The 25,955-nt window shown below is 40.9% G+C and overlaps 1 protein-coding gene and 1 non-coding gene across 6 annotated transcripts in view; both read right to left on the minus strand.

Moving 5' to 3' along the window:
- The window catches only part of BACH2 (BTB domain and CNC homolog 2), a 358,666-nt gene that overhangs the window by 48,247 nt on the left and 284,464 nt on the right, over window positions 1-25,955 (minus strand). The gene's annotated exons all lie outside the window — the stretch shown is intronic.
- LOC119874339 lies at window positions 4,167-4,271 on the minus strand. Its single transcript, XR_005368209.1, has one exon. It is a non-coding gene; the product is annotated as a U6 spliceosomal RNA (small nuclear RNA).

A 25,955-nucleotide genomic window follows, 5' to 3' on the forward strand; every position in this document is an offset into this window, starting at 1 on the left:
GAAGCAGGCTCCCCGGAGGGAGCCTGATGCGGGACTTGATCCCAGGACCTTGGGATCCTGGGCCGAAAGCAGATGCTCAACCACTGAGCCACCCAGGCATCTCAAAATGGCCTTTTGCCATCCATTGAAATCCTACTTGTACCTTCTGTCCTCCATCATGTCCCCTCTCCTTAGAATGGCCTACCCTTCCTTTGTACCACCATAGCCCTTCACTTATTCCTAAAAAGTTCATTTCCTTCTCTCTTTGCAAGATAATGTTCACTGAATAAATTTTAAAAAATGAAAGATGATACAGATGTGAGGTTTGGGAGCTGATTTAGGAAAGTAATCATGATTTATAACCTATTTATAGAAAAAAATTACACTCTAAGTTCAAACCATTAATTTCTTAAGAAACTTTTGGAATGTAATTTATCCAGACTGCCCATCCTAGCCTTTGTTCCTTAGACAATGGGCTACCAAAAATACAACCTGCATCTACAGAGATCAATGCATGAGACAATGGAAATGTTTCAAGTAGTGCAAATGTGAAGTGAAAATTCTTCTTACAGTTATGTAACTTGCATATTTTTTTTTATTTTTAATTTTTTTTAATTTTTATTTATTTATGATAGTCACACACACAGAGAGAGAGAGAGAGAGAAAGAGAGGCAGAGACACAGGCAGAGGGAGAAGCAGGCTCCATGCACCGGGAGCCCGACATGGGATTCGATCCTGGGTCTCCAGGATCGCGCCCTGGGCCAAAGGCAGGCGCTAAACCGCTGCGCCACCCAGGGATCCCTGTAACTTGCTTATTAAAAAAAAAATCAGAGTGTTTCAGGGGAGGATTCTCACTGTATCCCAGCCTTGGTAAAATGGAAAGTGAAAGGTACACTTGGTCTTACGTATGAACACAGGGTTATGTTTGGTTGTATGCAGTACCTTATATAAAACTGCTTCATAAGGACCCTAAGTTGATCTATTATTATGATTATAATCATCAGATTAGGCTGCTCACAGTGGCAGATCTGGGAACACAGCTAGACCACAGGAGCTAACCCTTACTACCATGGTACCAAGTCTGACTGGCAACCCTCCAGGGGGAAAAGAAGGGCCAGGTGTGGTTTTTCTCTGCTGCTTTTCAGCCCTGAGGACACATGCCTGAGAACCCAGATCTTGGGTAGAGTAATCACCTACCAGTGAATCTGTAGAACCATGCTGGCTTCCGTTGGAAGGACTTGTACTGTTGCTTTTTCTTTCTTGTAAAGTCTTTATAACTTTTATTTCTTTTTTTTAAAAGATTTTTATTTATTCATGAAAGGCACACACACACACACACACACACAGAGACACACACACACACACACACACAGAGAGACAGAGAGACAGGCAGAGGCAGAGGGAGAAGCAGGCCCCATGCAGGGAGCCTGACGCGGGACCCGATCCCGGGACTCCAGGATCACGCCCTGGGCCAAAGGCAGGCACTGCTGAGCCACCCAGGGATCCCCTAACTTTTATTTCTTAATGTAATTATACAATGGGCTAATTGTCTAAATTTTGTAAATACAATATTTTCAATGTTTATCTTTTGTTATAATTTCAGCATACTTACCATTTTACCCTTTTATCAATACAATCAGTTGTCATGCTATTGATTAGTCAGTGGTGAGCTAGTCTCACCATAAGGAGAGCTTAATTTTCAGTATTTTTACCAATGGTCGGGGGCACAGTGGCCTTATTCTTCATGTACTAGCCACAGAGAGATGTCTGAATTAGAATTAAAGCTTAAAAGGTGGCAGATAGTTTACATTCTGGTTAGGTTTAATTAGATGTTAATATTTTGGAAAGAAAAAAAGATATAATCCAAATGTAAGACAGAAATAATTATTTAAGCTTACATATGATGAAAACCAATAGGATTTCTAATGGTTCCTACCTTTAAATATGATTAGAAAGAGAACATGTTCTCAGTGGGGGAGAATGTTGAGGACTATGATGGCAAAATCTGAAAACTGATACTCAGGTTCCCTGAATTGATGAGCAATTATTTGTATTGTGTATAGTTACAGTCCTTTATTTTAATAAGTATATTAAACTCTGGAAAAAAAATGACAAAAAGACCAGAAAAGTCATATTTATGAAAAAGAAATGGGACTTATGTACTATGAGAAAGTATTTTTAGTGGCAACTTAGTAACTATTTTTGACAGGAATCTTTAAAAATCCAGGATCTGGGGAAACAGCATGAGATCACGACATGCAGGCCAATTTTTCAAAATTTTCTCTAAGTAGTTGTTACCTACATGAAGAATCTAAGTCAGTGCGATATTATTTGATAAAGTTATACAAAGCTCTGTCTGTGGATGGTCAGTACCTGTGGAACGATGATTATAGCAAAGATGCTATAATCATGGAAAGTGAAGAAAGGGAAATGGGGGTGAGGTATAGATGCTTAGGAACCCAAGCAGAAGAGCTTGGTATTTGGTATTTTGGAAGAAACACACAAATCAGATAACCAAGAATGGCTGGTTGAAAGAAACACACACAAGAAGTATTTTCATCTAAATGTGCTTAATGCAAAAAGCCTGTTCCTGTATTTTATATAAAATTTATGAAAACAGGCATGACCCTGTATTCCCAATGAGATGCCACTGTGGCTTTCTTTGGGTGGAAATTGTACAAGATCAACAGGGCTGTGGGCAGAAAAAAATACTGAGTTATGAAGTGTTTCCTAAACTTCACAGACTTGTGACCCACTGTCACAATTTTTAGTATTTTCTCTAATCCAACTCTTTCTTCCTCAGATACATTTAGCTTAAAAAGAAACCTATCCTAAGCAAAACTGTGAAATCTCAGGTTATACTTTCTCTAGTACATCTTAAAATAAACACAATAATTTGTAAAAAGGTTCCTCATATACCACTTGAGATCATTTCATGTCCATGTTGTACTACACAAATTCATATTTTAAGAAATATTGGGATTAGGATTCTGGCTAAGTGCTGACATAGAAGACATTTGGCCATGGCCTCTCATATTATCCAGTCTGAAACACAGGGAAAGGACAGTGTGTTACTTCCCCGTGGTTGTGGGGCGGGGGTGGGATGGGGTGGGGAGTGAAGTAGCAAAAGGTGGTAAAGCGTTGGTAGACATGAAGTGTTAATTCTTGATCGGCAACAACATCATTTTCTTTTCTGGGGCTAGTGAGAATCAGTGGATTAACATTTACAAGGTGCACAGAACTTTGCAAGTGTCTACTGTAGCTATCAGTCCCTTGGAGGGAAGCAAACAACTGAGGAGGAGGCACCCAGCCTGGAAGAGGCCGATGGAGTATAGGCTTGTGGGTGGCCTAAGGGGGTCCTGTTGGCATCTTCTAGCCTGTATGCTGACAGGCTACCTCCTCTGTGTGTAGCCCAGGACTCCAGATGCTGTAGTAAGGTGGCACCAGTTTGGTGAGGGTGGGAATGTGAAAATTCTCCTATCAGCGATGCACAGATGTCGGAACTCCTCCATTCCCGCTACTGGCACAGGGCTGCCTCTGGGGCCGCCACATGAGATCATCTGAGTTGGACTCTCCAGGGACTCAGCTGGGCGGCGCCTCTACAGCTTTTGTCAGAGGCTTATTTTTCTTGCAAAAAAGGAGAGAAAAACCTGACTCCCCAAATGAAGGGGACTTTCTGTAACCCTCCTGCCATTTCCCTCTCACCTCTATAGTGTAGCTGAGCTCTTAGAAAGCCGGTGTTAAGGCACTTCAGCAAGAAGCCAGGCCACTGAGAGCCCCCTTCTACCAGCTGTTAATGGTTGTCGATGAAAAAGGCAGACACAGGGCTGCAACGAACGGAGCCAAAAATAACCCGACAGCAGTATTTTCCAGGATTCAATCATTTCTGGTGCTGGAAAGAGGGAGCTTGAGGAACTGAAGTACAGCTCTATGACCACAGTGGAGAGGCTGGAGGGACGAAGGCCATCATGGGCTGATGCTCGTATAACCTAGTCCTCGTGTAGCAGGACCTGTAAGGGCTTTCTCAGGAACCCAAATCTGAGAAAGACTAAAACAGGAAAACGGGAAGGCAAGGGAAGGAGGACTGATGTTGGAAGGGAACTGACCTCAGTCCCCCTGCATTTTAACTCCGGGGCCATGCACTGGGGGAGCTCTGTGAGGCTGGCTCTTCTTGGCGAGTGTGTGTGTTTGATATGGTACACTGTAGGAATTTATGTGTTGTCCTTACACAGGGCCATACTAATCTTCTCTGTACGTTCCAGTTTTCGGGTATGCGCTGCTGAAGCGAGCACTTCTTGGTGTGTGTTTTTAATCTGTGTTTCATTCTGTGGGATTTACAAACCCATCCCATGATCAAGACATGGGATGTGCTAAGGAGACATATTTCTCCTTAGAAACCCTGCCCTTGACTCCTAGCCTGGATGGGGTTGCCTCCCTACTCCCTTTCCACTCAACAGGATCTCTCTTTAATAGAGATTTGTAGCACTATAGGCTCAGGAACTCAAAGTTTTTGTTTTTCTAACATCCTGCCTCCATTTCTGCTTTTAAATCATATATCAATCTTATCAGCCATTTCCCCAAGAATTGTAGTTACATTATTGTTTTTTTGGTTTTATTTTCTTTTTTTTTTTTTGAAGATTTTGTTTTTGAGTAATCCCTATACCCAACACGGGGCTCAAACTCACAACCCTGAGATCAAGAACAGCATGCTCCACTGACTGGGTCAGCCAGACGCCCTATGGTTTTCTTTTCATTTTTACAATTGTATACACATAATAGAGGAGTCTTTTCCCTGGTATTTTCACTGTCATTCAATTCAGATGTGCATGTGGCACTCTTAAATCTTTCTACCTGCTCTCTGAAAGTTTTGATACTCCTCGAGAGTAAAACTAATAAGCCTCTGAACAGCACTTCCATTTAAACTGTATACTTGATCTTTCTGGGCTTGGCAAACCATCACCCACTCAGAACCTAGACAGGAAAGTGGCAGATGATTCAAGCTTCATTAGGAACAAGTCATGCCAAAATAACTTCATTTCTGGTTTTGATAGGATTACTGCTCAGAGAATGCGGTAGAAATAGCATCCCAGGATTTCAGCAAGGCAGCTGATATCTCTTAGGCCACTCTTTGAATAATATGAAAAAAAAATGGGGTCTGGAAGATAGTAAAATTAAATGACCAGTAGCTGGATGATGGATCAATGTCAACGTCAACCTGAAGGAAAGTGTTTGGTGACGTGACCCAGGCTTCTGTTGTCTGCTCTGCTGTTTAAGTTCTATACCTGACTAGGAAAAGATGTGAGTGGCAAGCCGCTCAGATACTTCAGGAAAGACAATCAAGATTCCAAACAATGACCACAGACTAATATTATGGAGTAAAGATTCACTTTAACAAAAATAGAAATTAAATTCTCTATGGGGATTAAAAAAGTGAACTTTAAAAGGACAGGATGTTAAAGTGCTGGCTTAACAAGGTGAGTCAGTACAGTGACACAGATGCCAGGAAACTTAATGCAATCCTGGGCTACAGCAAGAGATGCATAATGCAGGGACAGGGTAATAACTTTACCCTTCAGATCACATCGAGACTCTAGCATTTAGTGCTGTATGTTAAGAGCAACAAGGATCATGATGAGCACTGAATCCATGTGATATACGGAACCAAGCTGTTAAATCCAGAGAAAGCAAGATTTACAGGGCCCACATAAGAGCTGCCTTTAGAGAGCTAATGGGCTATTACGAGAAGAAGAGATGAAATTTGTTCTCTTTCATTCCAGAGGGTATAAATAAGATCACAAATAAAACTGTAAGGGATGTAGATATCTGCTAAAAGTGAGGAAGGATTTTCTAGTAATCACTGATGACAAAATGGAGGCAGCTCTGGAGTGGTGGTGAGCTCCCCATTGCTGGAAGTGTTCCAGCAGAGGCTGGAGAGCTACCTCTATCATTTTAATAAAAGCATTCCAAACTGGATGGGAGATTGGACTAGATGATTTCTAACATGCCTTATTTTCTAACCTGTAATCCTTGACACTCCTTACCATTTCTCCACAATAATTAAGAGTTATGATTCTTAGTATTCCTTAAACACTTGATACAAAAATTGACAAGGAAGAAAGACAAGGTTGATAGTATTTTCATTTACTCTGGATACCACTGGCAAGATATATGGAGTTGGCAAAACAAACAGCTTTCTTGAACTTCCCCAAGTCTCCTGTGAGTCTATGAATGACATATCCTTCAACCTACTTTAGTTTGGAATGCTGGCCTAGTCCAACCAGTCTGCTGAGATCATGTACAATTTACAGGGAACACAGGGAGTCTTGATAGAATGTAATGGAAAGCAGTATTAACAAAAATAAAGAAGTCAGTGATTTCCTAAGTATGTAAGTTTTCAAAGGCCATCATACCTATTCAACAAAAATTCAACTGTATAGTTACAGAACCTTGAAATTAAACAAATGCAGACTTAGCAGACTGAGTTTCAAGACATTTATACAGGCATCATTTCCAGGCATGATTTTCCCTCACTGAACAAGTAAGCTCCTTCTATTTAGACCTGCCAGGGGAGCAAGTGTAGTCAATCACATGGGCCTACAATTTTGTTTGAATGGATAGCAGCATGCCTCATCTTGTATTTTCCTGGGCTTGACAAAATAACAGCCACTTAATAATATCATGAAAGTCGTACACACCCTGCCATTCTATACACCTTGAAAATGGCAGGAGAAAATAGCCCGAAGCCTTTCCTCCTCAATAATCTCTTGGACAGGGTTTAGTACTGAACCAGGTAATCCTGAAATCTTTGCTAATGAGAGGAAAAGAAACCAGATGATCTGACCACAGGTAGAAGAGATGGAGGACACAAGGCAATGAAAGCAGTGAAATGACGTAACTCTAAAACATGGAAGTCAGTACTGTGATTTACTCATGGTTGATACTTACGGTAGATATCTCTATTTTATCAAGAATGGTCAGAACTTAGGAGAGAACACAGCTCTGTACCAGCAACCTGAGGCCAAAGCAAAAGAGATGCTCATGCAATGATGGGGCCAACTAGGTTCCTGGAGATCACCCATCCTAGCTCCTGTGTAGCCATCTGTTTCCTGTGCTAGTGCTTAGGACTCAAATCTGGGTTGGAATTTTTTGGACAGTTTTCCCAGGTCTGTGACCTTGCTATCTCATTAATGATTCTAACTCAAATTCTAGACACAAAGTTGAGATGAACAATTGAACTAGGGCTTCCTATTGTGGAGCTGGCAGTGGAGGGACCTTCTCCTGACACTGGCCTTTGATCACAGATGGCCATGCTGGTACAGAGCCTGCCCCTCTAAGTTCTATTAAGACAGAACAGGAAGAAAGCCTTGGATGCTAAGATGATCATGCTCTTTCAGAAATCTTTAACTCAAAGCAAGTTACAATTTCAAATAATATCATACATTTTTTTTTCCCCAAAAAGGATTGAAGTAAATCCTAAGATCCAAAAATAACCTTCTAATACAGACTGAGGAACCCACAGGGGCCAGACTCTATAGGACCCAGGGAATTATACAATTCAATACCTGGTTAGAAAAGGGGCCCACAAGTGTGTATGAAGCATAAAAGAGGCTGGTTTTGGACCAAGAGGCAATTGTATTTGAAGTAAGTAACAGTAGGAGCTGAAATAGAAATTTGTGCCAAGTAGAGCTGCCCTAGACTGCTGCTTGACATTAAGCCTAGCAGAGGACTACCCAGTGGGCATGCTGGGTATCTTAAGGGTGACTCTGAAGCCTTTTCTTATCATGAATGGTGATGATGACCATGAATGGAAGACCCCTGTGCCATGTACCAGGTACTCACTCCCATCCTACTATCCCCGGGAGCTAGGTTCAGGGTTTTAGGAACTTACCCAGCACTAAACTGGTTGGTGTGCTTCCAAGAGGCTACTCTCTCTACTCATCTTGCTACCTACTGAAATCCAAGCTCTTAAATAACTACTCCTGGCCAGAGCAGGAGTTGCCTGAGATAAAGAAAAAGAGTGATTCTGGGACTAGGTATCCTGGATTTTCCAGTAATCGGTTATGTGAGCCTGAGTATGTCATATTGCTCCTTGGTCTTTCTTTATTTTTTTTTATTATTTTTTAAAGATTTTATTTATTTATTTGACAGAGAGAGAGCGCGCATGAGAGTGCACACACAAATGGGGTACAGCAGGCAGAGGGAGAAGCAGGCTCCCTGATGAGGAGTGGGGCTTGACCCCCGGACCCTGGGATCATGACCAAGGCCAAAGGCAGACACTTAACTGACTGAGCCACCCAGGCACTCCATCCTTGGTCTTTCTTTAAAAGACAAAATTACATCAGGTCCCTTGTGCAGATGAGACTTTAAAGGAACTTAAAAATGTCTACAAAATGCTGGAGTTTTTACACATAGATATATAGGCACACACACCATATGTATGTGCATCCTGTAGAATCATGCGGAGGTGGTAATAGAAACATCTATGGTCATAACATAAAAACTTTATCCCATGGGGTAACAGACTCTGCCTGTTTGCTATGTCCTAAGGCATTCAAGTTTTAGAACTTGTGTATTTTTCTTTCCATGGAAATAATGCTGCTAAAGTAGCTTTAAAAAAGCTGTGGTAAAAACCATGTACCTTAAAATTTACCATCATGGTCATTTTTAAATGTATAGTTCTGTAGTGTGAAGTATATTCACACTGTTGTGGAACAGATCTCCGGACTTTTTATCTTGAAAATCTGAAACTCCGTAACCATTAAACAACCCCCTCTTCCTCCCCTTACCCCCCAGGCCCTGGTAACCACCAATCTATTTCCGTTTCTGTGAATCTGACTACTTTAGATACACCATATATGTGGACTCATACAGTATTTGTCTTTGTGGCTGGTTTATTTCACTAACATGACTTTTGAAATAAATCCAAGGAGATGGGAAGAAAAGGTCTGAAGAATGAGAGGGAGAGGGCGAATCCACCTCCCCTCTGCTTCTGGTGTTAGCTAGAAAGGATGGTCTCCTGGAGTGTCCTCTTGTGCTGGACCACAGTGGGTAGAATGTACTACAGCTGCAGAGAGAGGGTCCTCCAGGCAGAGTGGGTTCAAGGCCTACCATCTCCACCAACAAGTGTCTACGGAGGGCCCCATTTTAAGTACACTTTCTGAAGTCCACAGAACCTCAGCAATTTTTCAAGAATTCTCATGAAAAGCTCTCAGCATCTTCCTGGGGGAGGAAGAATCTGAATAAATAAGGCTTCATTATTTTAAGAGCAGCCTCTGTCGGAATCTTGGCGGGAGAGCAGAAGAGGCAATGGAATGCGAATGAATAGTTTCAAAGCTGCCAGAGCCTGCTCTTGAGGAACGAAATATGCTTAGAATGTGTGTCCCTGATGGACGCAGGCGTGGGGCATAGAAGGAAGGGAAATTTGGGTTCAAACTGAAAGACAGCCTGTGGAATCTGGTCACATGTCAAAGGGGTCATTGGCCAAAAATGTCTGGGAACCACTGTTACACTCCAGCTGAACCTTGTAGGGCCGCTCCCACCAACGCGGCCTCACATGTCACTGTGAATAGGGCCATGTCTTCAGCACGAATTCCTCCTTTCCCACCGAAACTTCCATTCAGCACCCAGAACCAGGGAGGCCCTCTACAGCAGCTCCATGTGGGAGCTAGACACCTTTTCTTTCTTTTTTTATATATATATATTTTTTTATTGGAGTTCAATTTGCCAACATATAGCACAACAGTTCTCATTCCATCAAGTGCCCCCCTCAGTGCCCATCACCCAGTCACCCCCACCCCCCGCCCACCTCCCTTTCTACCACCCCTTGTTCGTTTCCCAGAGTTAGGAGTCTCTCATGTTCTGTCTCCCTCTCTGATATTTCCCACTCATTTTTTCTCCTTTCCCCTTTATTCCCTTTCACTATTTTTTATATAGACACCTTTTCATCTGAGCTCACAGAGTTCACTCGCCAGTAGGTTTAATTGTAAATAAAAACATTCTATAAAAAGACTTACACAAGGCAAGCCTAATTATCCTTGCACAAGCTTGCTGTGAGATTCCCAATAGATTTTTAGGTTTTTGCCTCTTCGTTCCACCTGACTGCTGAACATCCCTTGATCTTGCCATCCACCCACCCAAACCCTTGTTGCCTCTCTTAAATCTGCTCCTTGGGTAGACTTGCCTTCGCACCTCAGTTCAAGGCAACTCCTATCCTTCTGGTTTTGTGGCCAAAAAGCTCAGTCATCTTGGATCCTTTTCTTTCTCTCATATCCCACTTCTAGTCAGTTGGTGGGAACTTTGGCAGTTCTGCCTCAAAACAGAGTCAGAATCCAAACCTTTGCATTCCCTCCCTGCTATGTTCTTGTACAAACCACCTCTTGCTTGGGTTATCGTAGGAGATGCATAACTAGTAACCCTGCTTCTGCCCCGGTCCCTGTGCAGCTCGTTCTCCAACCCACCAACCAGAGGCATCCTTTAGAAACATAAGCTGGATTACATCACTTCTAGCCAGAATCCTCCAAAAGATTCCCATTTCTCTGAGTCAAAGCCAGTCACTAAGCGGCCCATCAGGTGCCATGATGAACTGTCTCCTCCCAACTCTACTCTCACTCTGATCTCTGTGTATTTCCTGCTTGGTGAGACCTTCCTGAACTACTGTATCTAAGATTTCAACTCCCGTCCTCATTAACTATTCCCTTCCCTGCTTTATTTTCCCCTGTAACACTGATCACCAACTTACACTGTCCTACTGTTTATAAACCCTGAAGGGAACATACCTTTGTGAAGGTAGAGGGCTGATCTGTACACAGTAAGTGCTCAATACAAATCTGTTGAATGGATGAACAGCTCCTTCTGGCCACTCAGGTCTCAGCTCAAAGGCCCCCTTCTTGGAGAAGCCTTCCCTGGCTGCCCTACCAAACACTGCCTCTCCCTTGATGGCTATTCATCATATCACCCTGTTTATTTTGCTTCCAGCACTTAACCACAATCTAGACTTATCTTGTTTTCTTTTTTGTTTTCCCCACTAAAAGACAGGCCCAGAAGAACTCCAATTGACTCTGTCCTATCCCTTGCTATATCCCCAACACTTAGACCAGGGCTTGGTACAGAGTAGGTGCTCAATGCATGCTTCCTGAATGAATGGAGCACTTTCATTGCAGAATCAATCCACATTGATTATTTGTTTGCCCTGAATTTTTTAACTTGGAGATTTCAATCTATAGGGAAAAAAAGCAAGAGATGTACATTTATACCATTAATCTAGAGCCACCAACTGTTCAATTTTGCTAAATGTGTACACTCTCTATTCTATCAATGTGTATACACACACACATATACATTTCTTTTCAGAACCATTTGAAAATAAATCATGACATTTCACTTCTGAATACTTCAGCATATATCTCTTGAGAATAAGAACAGTCTATATAACAAAAATACCATTTTCCTACCCAAGAAAAGTAATGTTGATATAACATTGTAAACTAACATACAGGTAGTCTATCTTCAGGGTTTCTAAATTGCTCCAAGGATGTCATTTACAGATTTTTTTTTCCAATCTGGGAGCTAATCAAAGGTCACGTATTGCATTTACCTAGGATAATCCCTCATCATTTTGACTTTCATGACACTGACATTTTTGGAAAATTCAGGCTAGCTGTCTTGAAGAATGTCCCACTGAGGCTGTCTAGTCATAGGACCAAATGCAAAACTTAATCTAATTTATCCTTTTATTCTGTGTGGTTAACCAACGAATTTAAAACACAGTGAGTTCATTTTTTCTATTTGTTTTAAATTTTTAGGTTTGCTGCTTCTTGTCCTTTTGCCTAAATTTAAACCTTTTGACTATGTAAAACATTTAAATGGTTCAAAAGTCAACCTCAAGTAAAAAGATATATTCAGAGAGTCTCTCATCTCAAACTTTTTTTTTTTTTAATTTTTTTTATTTGTTTATGACAGTCACAGAGAGAAAGAGAGGCAGAGACACAGGCAGAGGGAGAAGCAGGCTCCATGCACCGGGAGCCCGACGTGGGATTCGATCCCGGGTCTCCAGGATCGCGACCTGGGCCAAAGGCAGGCGCCAAACCGCTGCGCCACCCAGGGATCCCCATCTCAAACTTTTCACTCTCTTTTTACCCCCGTTCTATAGGTCACTCTTTTTTCATAATTCTTTATCTTTTCTGTTTCTTTTTTATAAAGTCTGAAAATGTGTGTATGTGTTTATGAGTTATACATATACTTTTATATATTATAAATATATATTCTTATTTTCCCTTTTTCCTTGCACACAAGGGAGCATACCATATATAGTGTATGTGCTCTTCTGCATCTTATTTTTGCCTTCTAAAATATATCCTGGAAATTATTCCATATCAGTGCATGGAGCTCTTCTTTTTTTCTTTCTTATGACTGCATCATACATGGTTATGTGGTTGTACATATGTGCATAATGTTGCACATGTGTTGTTCTGTATTTGTACAAATCCATCTTTTTTTAGTGCATTGTTATAGACTGAATTACATCCCCCACCAAATCCATAGTTTGAAGCCCTAATCCCTCATGTGGCTGTACTTAGAGATGGGGTCTTTAAGGAGGTAATTAAAGTTAAATGATGCCATAAGGTGAGGCCTTAATCTCATAGGACTGGTCTCCTTATAAGGAGAAGAGATACCAGTGCTCTCCGTGTACAGAGGAAAGGCCATATGAGGATACAGCAAGAAGGTGGCTGCCTACGAGCCTCAAGCCTCCAGAACTGTGAGAAAATACATTTTTGTTTAAGCTATCCAATCCGAGGTATTTTCTTATGGTACCCTGAGCTGACCAGTAAGTACATGAGTGTTAGAAGAATTAAATACTATAGACCTCCCATGTAAACAAACTGAAGTTGATTTAAGAAAAAAATAACTTAAAAAAAAAACTTAAAAGAAGAGACATTTCTGGAGGTCCCTGAGGAGGAAGCAAGGAAGAACCAGTGCTCTGTTGGCCACAAAGTAGGTATTAGTTTGCCTATTAGGTAAAAGTTGTTTTAAATGCCAGCATGAGCCTTACAGGTGCAGATCCATTCGAGCATCACTTTCTATTCTGACTCACTCTTCTGAAATTTCAATCATACACGTGTCAGTTGTCTTATTCCAGATTTTGGGCATGATGAAGGGGAATCACCTTATTATTGCAGGGCTCCCATGAACTGATGCAGGGGAAATGTGGAAAGGAATGAAAGCCGAGTAAGTTCCAGGGGATCCCGGGGGTCTAGGCTTTTCAGGATCAGGGGGTGACTTCGTTGTGTCTTCTTTTAATAAAGCCCAGTTAAAGGTGAAAGAAGCCTTTTACTGTTAGTTTTGTAAAATGTCACCATCCATCTGATTAAAATAAAAACATGTCCTTATTACTGAACATTCTGACACATCTTTGTCAAAGATTTGCCTAACGTAAATACTAAGGTTATTGAGTGACTTCCCAAAGCAGACCTTTAGAGATATTTATGTATGTTGGAAAATATCTATGAAAGGATGCTCCTTTTATTCAGTTTCAGTACTTGAACACCAGGCTGACAGGAAAGGAGAGATAACTCTTCGCATCCTCTCCATCCTTCATAGCTGCATCAGATTTGAGGGAAGGGTGAGACTTTTTTTTTGTATATTTTTTTTATTGGAGTTCAATTTGCTAACATCTAGCATAACACCCAGTGCTCATCCCGTCAATGCCCCTCTCAATGCCTGTCACCCAGTCACCCCAACCCCCCCCCCACCTCCCTTTCCACTACCCCTTGTTCGTTTCCCAGAGTTAGGGGTCTCAGGGTGAGACTTTTCTTCTCTATCTGGGAATGCCTTAGGGTTAGAGACTTGGAAAATACCTGAGATGTTTCCATCTAAAATAACAGTAGTGATTTCCAGAGGTGTCACTCTAGAAAACATACAGGAAGGCAAGGGCATCTCTAAGTTTCAATGACCAAGGTAAACTTAAATATGAAGAAAGGTCCTAAACTTTTAATAAGAAGGAATTAGAAGCAACCTATTCCCTTTATTGCTTGTTGGTTTGATTTTCACTTAACCAATGACACCGTAGATACCAGTCTGATCAGCCTGATTTAAGGACGTTAGTTTCTAAGGGGAATGCAGATCCCTGAACTGGACAGAAGGGACCAGAAAGCATGAGGGCAGCACTGGTACTTTTAGGGAGAAAACCAGTGAGGCCCACAGAACCTCTGAAATCATATATAAAGTCATATTTGAAGTTTTATTCTTCCAATGCTATGCTCCATCCTTCATTAGGTCTTCCTTCGTTCCTTTCCTTCTATCCACTGAACTGTTCAAATAATCCTTTTATTACTACAAAAATGTAATAATGCACGCTGTAGGGAATTGGAAAATGCAGACAAGCAAAACAAAATACATCACATTCTACCACTCACAGGTCACCACTGTTAACATTTTAGCACATGTCCCTATGGCTTTTTACACACACACACTCTCTCTCTCTCGTGTTTTTTAACCAAACAAGATCATACTGGGTGTATCATTCCCCAGTCTGCCTTTTCCAGTTATCACCACCTTTCCATTTTAAGAAAACTTCATCTACTTACCTAGACTACATTTGAATTTCTCCAATTTCCTCCCAAAAGTTACAAAACTGGTTGTCCAAACCAGTAACCACTCCAGGACCATATACTGCATCTGGTTTTTAAATCTGTTAAATCTTGTTTAATTTAGCATAGTCCCATTTTTATGACACTGACTTATTGAAGAAATTGGGCCATTTGTTCTGTAAAACGTCCCACCCCCTTGATTTGACCTGTTGCTACCTTCATGGTGTTGTTAAGCCTATTTCTCTAATCCTTGATTTTCCTCTAACTGGAAGCTATTATATAAAAGGCTTTGAGGTCAAGCTATGCACATACATTGGGGATGATGTGTATTTTATGAATGTGTGCAGCAGAAGACATCTGATACTTGGTTGGCCCACCAGTAGTGATGCTCAGATTGATCCCTGCCCGTGTAGATGTGCAGTCAGTGTGTGTGTGGTGTTACCTGGTGTGTCTGTGTGTTGCTTTGTACTACAAAAATGTCCATCAAACACTCACCACCATGGTTTTAACCCTACGTGATCACCTTTCCCGAATCTGTTCCTGGCGTTTAAAAACATGTGATACCAGATTATAAATAACCCTGAAGCAGGGACTTAGTGCTCTAGAAATTTGATATATCCTTGTGGGTCCTTGTATGCAGGTGTGCTAAGTAAGACTTGATGCTCAGAGTATCATTTGGGAGGCATACTCCCTTAAAAGGTGATTTCGGGAGCACCTCTTCATGCATCTGCAGTGAGATAAACTGCTGGAGATGAAATATTTCCCAAATTACTGAAAGGAAAGTTAAAGCCAGTGATTCTGAGTAAACCTCATTCTTAGTAGAGGAATCAGCAATAGAGGTCTAAGTGTTGGAGTCCACCTCAGTCCCTGCCTGCCCCCTTTTTATCTTCTCTTTTCTGAGGAACATCACGTCCTGGTGATTTCAGCCATCACCTACATGCCAGCATTCCTAATATTTGTCTCTTCAGATCTGTACTCAGTGTCTTGGGTATATATAAAGCACCATAGATACAGATCAAGGTTCCATGGCCTTTTTCCCCACCTGTGTGTTGTCACAGCGAATTTTCTGGGATCTGTGGAAGGTGTTATCATTCTCTCTGCCCTTTAACCAGCGTACAGACCTTTCTCAGCTCATGCTAGGATCAGGGTGAGTCTCCTAGGGGTACCCTCTGTCAGGAATAGTTTGTCATTCCATCCATTAACCATTCCATTTCTAAACAGATATTCCTTAAACTATTTTTCATCACCTTATTTCTTGGCTCACATTTCAGTGAATTTCTCTTGCTTATCTGACTGAAATTAAATTCTTTTGTCTCAATTTTGTTCTTTCATAGTAAGGTCCCATGTAATCTGACCGTATTTTTTTTAATAATAAATTTATTTTTTATTGGTGTTCAATTTGCCAACATACAGAATAACACCCAGTGCTCATCCCGTCAGGTGCCCCCCTCAGTGCCCGTCACCCATTCACCCCCACTCCCCGCCCTTCTCCCCTTCCACCACTCTTAGTTCGTTCCCCAGAGTTAGGAGTCTTTTTTTTTTTTTTTTTTTTTGAGTTTTGAGTTAGGAGTCTTTATGTTCTGTCTCCCTTTCTGATATTTCCCGCACATTTCTTCTCCCTTCCCTTACATTCCCTTTCACTATTATTTATATTCCGCAAATGAATGAGACCATACAATGTTTGTCCTTCTCCGACTGACTTACTTCACTCAGCATAATACCCTCCAGTTCCATCCACGTTGAAGCAAATGGTGGGTATTTGTCATTTCTAATGGCTGAGTAATATTCCATTGTATACATAAACCACATCTTCTTGATCCATTCATCTTTCGATGGACACTGAGGCTCCGTAATTTGAACTATTTCCCCAAGTCTGCCATTTGTGCTAATCAAAGCTGGCTCCTTAATGTCCTGTGAATGCTTCATTTTGGGCCTTGGCTATGCCAGTGTCCTCTCCTGGAGGATCCCTCCCCACGTGTTCCCTAAAAAAGTCCTATCGGTCCTGTTGGTGCTGGGTTTAGGTGGTCTAAACTTCATGGAAGAGATGAAAGGAAAATCCTGTCCTTTCCCACATTACAAACAATGGCCAATGGCCAACACAACTTGGCAGCTACAACAAATGCTCTTGAGTTGTTCAGCTTTGATTTCATTGGTTTTATCTTGATCCTTCAACTATATTGCAAGCTCTTTGAAGGAAATGATCTTGCCTTATGTTTTTAAGTTAATCCTCTAAAGAAGTGACCTATGAAAGAGTTATGTGTTCCACCCTTCTGCTTCTATGAACTGCTTTAGTGAAGCCACCTTGTCCTTTTGAATACCTGCTTTAAACACATCACACATATACACCCCATCTCTTCTGAAGTAATTCTGTTTTTTTTTTTTGTACCTTTTTCCAGTGCCTTGCATCTTACACTATTATACAATTCTCCTTTAATACAGCTGAAAACCCTCAGATGTAGGGAGGATACTATTTCTTCTATTCTGTGAGTGAGAACATCTGGTCAACATTTACTGTAACTGCCTTAAACAGAGGCATGAAGATACTTTGTTAAACAGAACTTTGAAAGGTCATCACATTTCTCCCTATGAACATCTTGTAAATCTGATGGATTTAAGTCACTCAAAAAACTTCCAGAGTTTCAAAAGGTGTGCTTCAAATATCTTTCAGTATCCTACTAATTTCCACAAACTATGAGGTTCTTACCCTAACTCCTGAAGTTCTACATTCCTAGTCTTTCCACCTTCCTATTACAGGGCACACAGTTCAATTCTTGGGCTACTACAGCTTCTCTAGGGAGAAGTTAGATTCCCACAGTCTGAGGTGTCTACTGGGAAGGAAGAAGCCCTCTTTATGTGGCAGGACCCTTGAGAGTTCTTTTAGCACACATTTTCCTGGCCTTTTAGTAATTTTTCTGTTTTTCCCTACCCTTCTCTTTTTGTAACTAATAAAAAACAAGAATAATAGGTCAGTTGTCAGGCATCAGAAAGCCTCTCCGGACAGATCTCTGAAGTGACTCACACACATAATTCCATTCCAACCCACGTCACTCAACATGGCTCAGCATACACGTGTGTGGCTGCTGCTTTCAAAAACCTGCTCTGCTCTACTCTGTTCTGGTTGCCGGGACCACCTTCACGAATGGTATCATCTCTATATTGTCTTTAGGAAGAAGAATCTGTCAGCAGCTTTTGAAAATAAAGAATTAAAAAAGAAAGCAACAGCAAAAATGAAGACTCAGAGAAGTAAAGAATCAGAAAAAAATGAGTCTCTAGGATATTTAATACATTCCTTTGTAGAGCAAAAGACAAAATGAGATAGTCGCTCCTTCAGCTGTAATTGTGACCTTCTGTAGCCTTCTTTTGATTTTCTTCTAAACACAGGAATCTTTTGTTGGCTAAATCCCAGGTTTTTTTTTTTTTTTTTTTTTTTTACCCCTGGGCCAACTTTTTGGCTTGCTTGGAAACAGCTGCCGGTATTTCTTTTTGCTGCCAGTCAGTCAAAAAATGTGCTCACATTGGAGGCCTGGCTCCATCCCACCCAGGGTGCTGAATGCATTAACTTTTTCACACACAGTCTTTGCCAGGCTGCACATAGAAGTCCATCTCAGACGGTAAAGCTCACTGAATCATCAGCTAGCTTGGAGTTGGTGCCAATGTCGGGTAGAGAGACTGTCAACATATTTTAGGAGTCTATGGCAAAGTGATAAATTTTTACTATATGCACCAAGTTAATAGGAAAAAGAACACTTCTGAGATATCAGGAAACCAAAAGTGCCATTATTTAATTGCTCCACTCTTGAAAGCAAAAACAACGCAACCTTTGATCTAGCCTGTGAGTTGGTTAAAAACCAAAATAAACAAGAATAGAAACATAAGGTATTTAACTGATTACTGCCAACAATTTTATTTTACTTTCTTTGTGCTTCTAAGAGCAGCCTTTTCTACTGACAACCACACACCACTCCAATGTCTGGATATGATCCATTTTATTAAGAAATTCCTGAATCAATTTCCTGGTTTATAGCTTGTCCAACCAAGAATCCAGGTGTTCTCACCATAAGAAGGGTCTCTTTCAAAAGCTGTCTGCTTGTATAACTGTACACCCAACAGAAATGTCATGGACACCCCAACAATAGAGCTGAAGCCTGAAGCAGTTTGGTGACATTCCAAGTTTTTGAATGGAATGTGAATCCATTAAGATTATTAGGTAACTTTACTGATATCCTTAAATTTGTGCCAAGTGTTAAAGCTGCCAAAGAAAAGACAGAATAAAAACTGACTCTTGGATTCCAACTCTGAGTATTTTGGTGTGGAAACTGTATTTTCTTGTAACTCATTTAAAAAACACACCATGATTTCACTGTTTAATTGCAATCTCAGTTTTCAGGAAGCAAAGAGAAACAAGATACATAATCGATGTTTCTCTTCCGTTCGGCTTTCAGCCTAAATGGTCCTGTGCTTTTATTGGCAAAGCAGGGCAGGTAATAACAGTGAACAAGAAACCTATTCTAAGAAGAACTGGCTCAAGTGAAGTACCACTACATCATGAGTGACTCAACCATCTACTTGAGAGTGATTACTCTGCAACGATGAAGCCATGCTAATTGGACAATGGCTTGCTGCCAGTTCATGTTGGCATGACCTACAATACCCTTGGCTGACGGCCATTATGTTTCTCTAGCACACTTTTTTTTTTTTTTTTTTGTAATCTGGATGGGAAGTGGAAATAATTTTTTAAAAACTCTCCCCAGTGCTATTTAACTTCTTATCATGAATTAAAAGTTTAATTAAGTACCCTGTTAAAGGCCCAGGTTCTATGATTAAATATGACAAAATAATAGTTATGATTACTAACCAAGTGACGAACTTTACAGCTCTGAACTTTGTCTTTAAAGCTATTATTAATTTTAATTGAAATAGCTAAGAGACTCCATAATAGGAGAAAGGAAGAAATGTAAGGGACATTTAATTTCTTTATACGGAAGAGGTTTAAAATGAACAGATGAGGCAGTAACTAATTTTATAAAATGTAATGCAAACAACTTTGCTGTCAAAGGCTTTGTTTAAATCCATTTAAAAATGTTAACTACTGAGGTCATCTCATATGATCTAGGGATAAATAGATATAGTGAAAAGAATCCTTAAACTGGCTTTGAAATCAGGTCACTTAAAAATAATTTTTAGATATGTCTTAGTTTTTGTCAACTCAACTCCTTCTACTATGCCAAAATAGGAGCGCATTTCTGCTAAGTTTCTTTAAATAGGACTTACTGGCCTCAGGATTTAAAAAAATGTAAGAGGTTTGGAAACAGCTTATGCATTTCAGTTTTAAAATTAGCTATTGCTGTGGCTATTTTCACACCAGATTTCCCTCCCTCTGTATCAGCACCATTGAGCAGCCTTTGGAGGTGGAATCACAATAGTATTAGCTCTTCTTTCCTTGGCTTTGCTTTATTACACCCCCATTTGAGACTGAGGCCCAGATTTCAGGGCTGGAAGTCACCTTTATGTTACTATAAATAAGTTCTGCCTTTAGGCATTTCAAAATTATCAGCATGATTCTAGGACTTGAAAACTTCTTACTTGCCAGCAAGTAGTTACCTGGAATATTTTGACTTATTATTTATTTGCTTTTTTTTCATCTGCTGCCAAGTCTCACTAATGCAACCTGGAAAATTGCACCACAGCTTTTAATGAGGATTCTGAGGTAAGAGCCATTTCATCAGAGAAGACTATGCTTTCCTTTTATGGGAATAATAACACCTCCTGTTTATAATAGCACCATCCTTCCAAGAAGTCTAACAGATCACATTTCATTAATCCGAATGGCAGCCCTGCAAGTCAAGCCAGTAACCAGTATTGCTACTCCCTACAAATTCACACTGATATTGAGGTCATTAAATGCAAATACATTTTTCAAAATCCTAAAATCTTTGGAAATGGTGAGAGAGCAATAATCTAAATCTTCTATGACTCGCTTGTATTCCAGGTTATCAAACAGCCCAGTGGTTCTACTACAGCTCTTTAACTGTCATCTCCTGCAAACTCTTGTAAGACCATTTTTTTTTTTTTTAGTATTTTATTCATTTGTTTGAGAGAGAAAGAGAGATAGAGAAAGAGAGCGCACGGCAGGGGGAGAGGCAGAGGGAGAAGCAGGCTTCCTGCTGAGCAGGGAGTCTGATGTGGGGCTCCATCCCAGGCCCCTGGGATCATGACCTGAGCCAAAGGCAGATGCTCAATTGACTGAGCCACTCAGCTGCCCCCTGTAAGACCATTTCTGAAGGCAGGAAGAATTCACAAAGATGAGTAGGAGAAGGAAGCTCGCTCCTCTTGTGAAATCCTATGGTTCTTTCCTTTCCTGACTGGTTTGCTTCCCATCTCTGTGGCCTTTCCCTAATCCAAACATCTCTCCTCTCTTTCTGACCAGTAGGATTTATTCTCTCTCTGTGGTAGGAACCTACAAAGTTCAAGGGCTATGAACTTACGGTACAGGGTCAGACCTCAAACATCATTTTCATATAAGGATGTGTTAAGTCGAGTCTGCCCACTTGCTCAGTAGATCCCATCCTCTTTCAAGTACCTAAGAGCATTTGTTTAGCAATTGGTCTTCCGTATCCTTTATTATCAAGTTTTCTCTCTCTTTGGCAACATTCCCATCAGCCCAAGTCTTAGGATGGGCTAGGCTGTGCTGAGGAAACAAACACCAACTCTTAATGGCTTAACATAAAGGTTTATTTCCCATTCATGTCAGAGTCTGATTTGACTCCCATGGCTCTTCTCCAGCAGTGACTCAGGGAGCTGGGCTACAGTTCCAACATCTCAGAATACTTGGAGTTCTTTGACACCAGTTAAATGGGAATAAACATGAAGAACTCATCCCTACTTTTAACTGTTTCAGACCAGAAGTGACCCACGACTTCCACTCGTATTTCTTTGGCTATAGCTAGTTACATAGTATGCTTGACTGTAAATTTGGTCTTCCTTTGTGTCCAGAGAAGAGAGGAAAACTGGATGTGGGTGGATACTGATCATCTTTACCACAGAGAGCAAACATGCTGGAATTTCTTCCCACTTAAAAAAAGCAAATTAAACTTTTAACACTATTTCCCTCCAGCTGCTGGCCCATTTTTCTACTTCCTTTAATTAGAAATCTAGCCTAAAAAATGTAGACTACCTTAGCGTTTTCACATTTTCTTTTCATTCTCTTTAGAACACAGTCACATTGGTTTTTGATCTCACTGATCCCCTAAAAGTGCTCAATGAAATCACAAATGGCTTCCAAACTTCATCTTAGCGGTCTATTGGCATCATTTGACACAGTTGATTACTCTGTCTTCCTTGAAATGCTTTCTTTACCTGGCTTCCAGTACACTATATATTCCTGCTTTTCCCTCTATCTCAATGGCTTTTTCTTCTTGGTCTACCCCCATTGACTCTTCTTTATCTCTCTGACTTCTTAATTCTAAAAAGCCCCAAGATCCGAACCTAGGGCCTCTTTTTTCCTCTTCCTATCTACACTTACTCCCTTGGTGATGGTATTTTGTCTCATGGCTTTTAATATCCCCAATACTGCGGTATTAAAACTTCTATCTCCAGGCTGAACTTGTCTCATGAATTCCAACCATGCATATCCTACTGTGTACTAGATATCTCTACTTTAACACACGTCTCAGACTTAATGTGTATGAAATAGAACTCCTAATCCCCTTCTTAACACTTAAAACCTACTTCTCCCCATCTTCACCAATCCCAGTTAATGGCAACCCCATTCTTCCAATAGCTCAGACCCTAAACCTTGGAATTCTCTTTAATTGCTCTCTTTCTCTTCTTCCATCCTATATCCATTATATAAGGAAATCTTGTAAGCTTCATTTAAAAATATCACCAGAATCTGACACTGATCATCACTCTACTGCTATCACTCTGATCTAGGCCATTCTATCATGCCTGGGTTGCTGCTGCCTTAGCATCTTAAGTGTTTCCTTTGCTTTTGCCTTTGCCCTCTCTTTCAATCTATTTTTTATTTCTTTTTATTTTATAAATTTTTATTTATTTATGAGAGAGAGAGGGAGAGAGAGAGAGAGAGACAGAGAGAGAGAGAGAGAGAGAGAGAGAGAGAGAGAAGCAGGCTCCATGCAGGGAGCCCGACATGGGACTGGATCCCAGGTCTCCAGGATCAGGCCCCGGGCTGGGCTAAAGGCAGTGCTAAACCGCTGAGCCACCCGGGCTGCCCTTCTCTTTCTTCTTAAAAGAGATTTTATTCATCTGACAGAGAGAAAGAGAGAGAGACAGAGAGAGAAAGAGAGAGAGAAAGAAGGAAGGAGAGGAGAGAAAGGAAACAAATAGGGGGAGTGGCAGGCAGAGGGAGAGGGAGAAGCAAGCTCCTTGCTGAGCAGGGAGCCAACGCAGGCTCGATCCCAGGACCCTGGGATCATGATCTGAGCTGAAGGCAGATGCTCAGCCAAATGAGCCACCCAGGTGTCCCTCTTTCAATCTACTTTCCTATACCAATCAAAATGATCTGTGAAACTTTCCAAAAGGCCTCTCAGCTCATTCCAAGAAAAAGTAATGTATTTAAAAGGTCCACAGAAAAATAAAATAAAAAAAATAAATAAAAGGTGCACAGACTGGCCCTGTTACCTGACATGCCTCCCCTCCTATCCTACCACTGGCTCATTCTGTTACTGTGTGTCCATCATGACAAGGCCATTTTAGCCTCAGAGGCCTTCCTTGCTATTCCTTCTGCCTAGGCCACCCAGATGTCAGCATGTCTGGCTCCCTCACCTCCTTCAAGTCTCTACTCAAAGTTATCCCCTTAAAAAGGTCCTTTTTAACCATCCTTTCTTTCTATCCATCTATCTACCTATCTCCTTATTGAGTATAGTTGACACAAAATGATACATTAGTTTCAGGTGTACAACACTGTCAACAAGTTTGTACATTATTCTATGTTTACAAGTGTAGCTGCCATCTGTCACCACACACTATTACAATATCAATGTTGACCACTGTATTTAAAACTGCAGGGATCCCTGGGTGGCCCAGCAGCGGTTTAGCACCTGCCTTCAGCCCAGGGCGTGATTCTGGAGTCCTGGGATCGAGTCCCACATCGGGCTCCCTGCATGGAGCCTGCTTCTCCCTCTGCCTGTGTCTCTGCCTCTCTCTCTGTGTCTCTCATGAATAAATAAATAAAATTTATTAATTAAAAAAATAAAATAAAATTGCAGAGCCCTGACATTTCTCAACCCCCTTCTGTTTTATTCTCAATCGCATCTAAGTACATATTGTATTTATATTGTCTCTCCTCCCTTTCCCTCAGTGGAATATAAACTCAGTTGTTCCCTAAGTTCATCCAATAGCTAGAGCAGTGCGCCCTGGCAAATAGCAGGGCCTTGATTTGTTGAATGAAAGAAATTTGTATTTGTTGAATGAATGAAAAAATGAGTGAGGGGATTCCTGAGTGGCTCAGCGGTTGGGCATCTGCCTTTGGCTCAGGTCGTGATTCTGGGGTCCTGGGATCGAGTTCCGTATCAGGGCTCCCTGCAGGGAGTCTGCTTCTCCCTCTGCCTATGTCTCTGCCTTTCTGTGTGTGTCTCTCATGAATAAATAAATAAAATCTTTAAAAAAAAAGAAAATAAATGAGTGAGGAAACAGAAGCCCAAAGAGGCTGACTGGTTTGGTTAAGATCTTATATGAAATTAGTGCCAAGGTTCAGACTGGTTTTCCCAGCAACTCATGATGGGAATGAGGCTACTGCTCCTTAAATCTACAATTTTGCCTATTAATCTTCGTCAGTTTTGTCTAGGTGGTGAATGGGGTGAGGCCAGAGGGTTGGCTCTGTGCTCTGGGGTGGGTGTTTCGTTCTTTTTATCTTGGTCATGCACTCCCCAAATAACTCAATTACTGTTTCCCATCAATTCTCACCTCCCCCAAAGTTACACTCAGGCTAAGAACATTGTTGGCAAGCTGTGTGCCAGGATTAAGTACTTTCTGTAGTATTGCACACCAAAACTACTGTCCAAAGATAATCATGACTATCTTATTGCTTCTTTAAAAGACTGGACCTAAGCCATCCCAGAGACATTAGCAGCTTTCATCTCCTCTAAAAACCTTCAGTCAAGGAGATTCCATAATTTCCTCATCGGTCTCTGTGCTTGGCAGTACTACTACAAGAACATTCTTTATTGCACCCTGTGGTTAAGTCTTAACAACAAATGCCTTTGCTTCAGAATCCTTCTGGGTCAGTTTTCCTTTTTGTTTAGCACTGAAAAAAATGAGATCTGCCCTAAAATGTTGAGAGAGAGAAGTGAAATAGAAAGCATAAAACAGAGATAGAAAGTGAGCCAAAGCTTGAAATATATTTATACCTAAGAGAGCATATGGTCCACCTGAAGGGGCATACTTACCCCTACCCAATAAGCTCTTTTCTGCATGAAACTTTCTCCTTCTCTAGAAGGTGAAAGACCATGGTTAGTAAACCCAAAGAAAGGTGGTAGAGCTTTGGCAATAATCTTATTTTTTCCTCCCTTGTTTTTATTTTTATTTTTTTAAAGATTTTATTTATTTATTCATGAGGGACAGAGAGAGAGAGAGAGAGAGAGAAAGAAAGAGAGAGAGAAGCAGAGACAGGCAGAGGGAGAAGCAGGCTCCATGCAGGGAGCCTGACGTGGGACTCGATCCTGGGTCTCCAGGATCACGCCCTGGGCCGAAGGCAGACGCTTAACCGCTGAGCCACCCAGGTGTCCCTTCCTCCCTTGTTCTTAAAATATTTATTTAATTTTCACAAATAAAAATTACATATAATTAAGGTTTACAATGTGATGTTTTGTGAAATGATCACCACAATCAAACTAACTTACATATCTAACACCTCCCATGGTTCTCATTTGTGTGTGTGTGCGTTTGTGTGTGTGTGTTTGGGGTGAGAACAACTGACATCTATTCTTTTAGGAAATACAATGATATATTATTATTAACTACAGTCTCTATGCTGTACCTTAGGTTTCCAGAACTTACTCATCTTAGAACTGGAAATTTGTACCTTTTGAATAGGTACCTTTGTACCTATTTCCACTTTTGCCCCACACCCTCCCCGAAGCTTCTAATAACCACCATTTACTCTCTGTTACTATCATTTGGCTTTTTTTTAGATGCCACACAGAGTGAGATCCTGCAGTATTTGTCTTTCTATGTCTGGCTTGCACTTAGCATAATGTCCTCCAGGTTTACTCATGTTGCCGCCAACAGCAGGATTTCTTTCCTTTTTAAGACTGAATAATATTCACACACACACAGCATCTTTTCTTTATCTAGTTATCTGTCAATAGACAAGTTGTTTTCACACCTTGCCTATTGTGAATAATGCTGCAATGAACACAGGAGTGCAGGTAC

The sequence above is a fragment of the Canis lupus genome, chromosome 12, assembly GCF_011100685.1.
Source record: "Canis lupus familiaris isolate Mischka breed German Shepherd chromosome 12, alternate assembly UU_Cfam_GSD_1.0, whole genome shotgun sequence".
NCBI classification, from domain to species: Eukaryota; Metazoa; Chordata; class Mammalia; order Carnivora; family Canidae; genus Canis; species Canis lupus.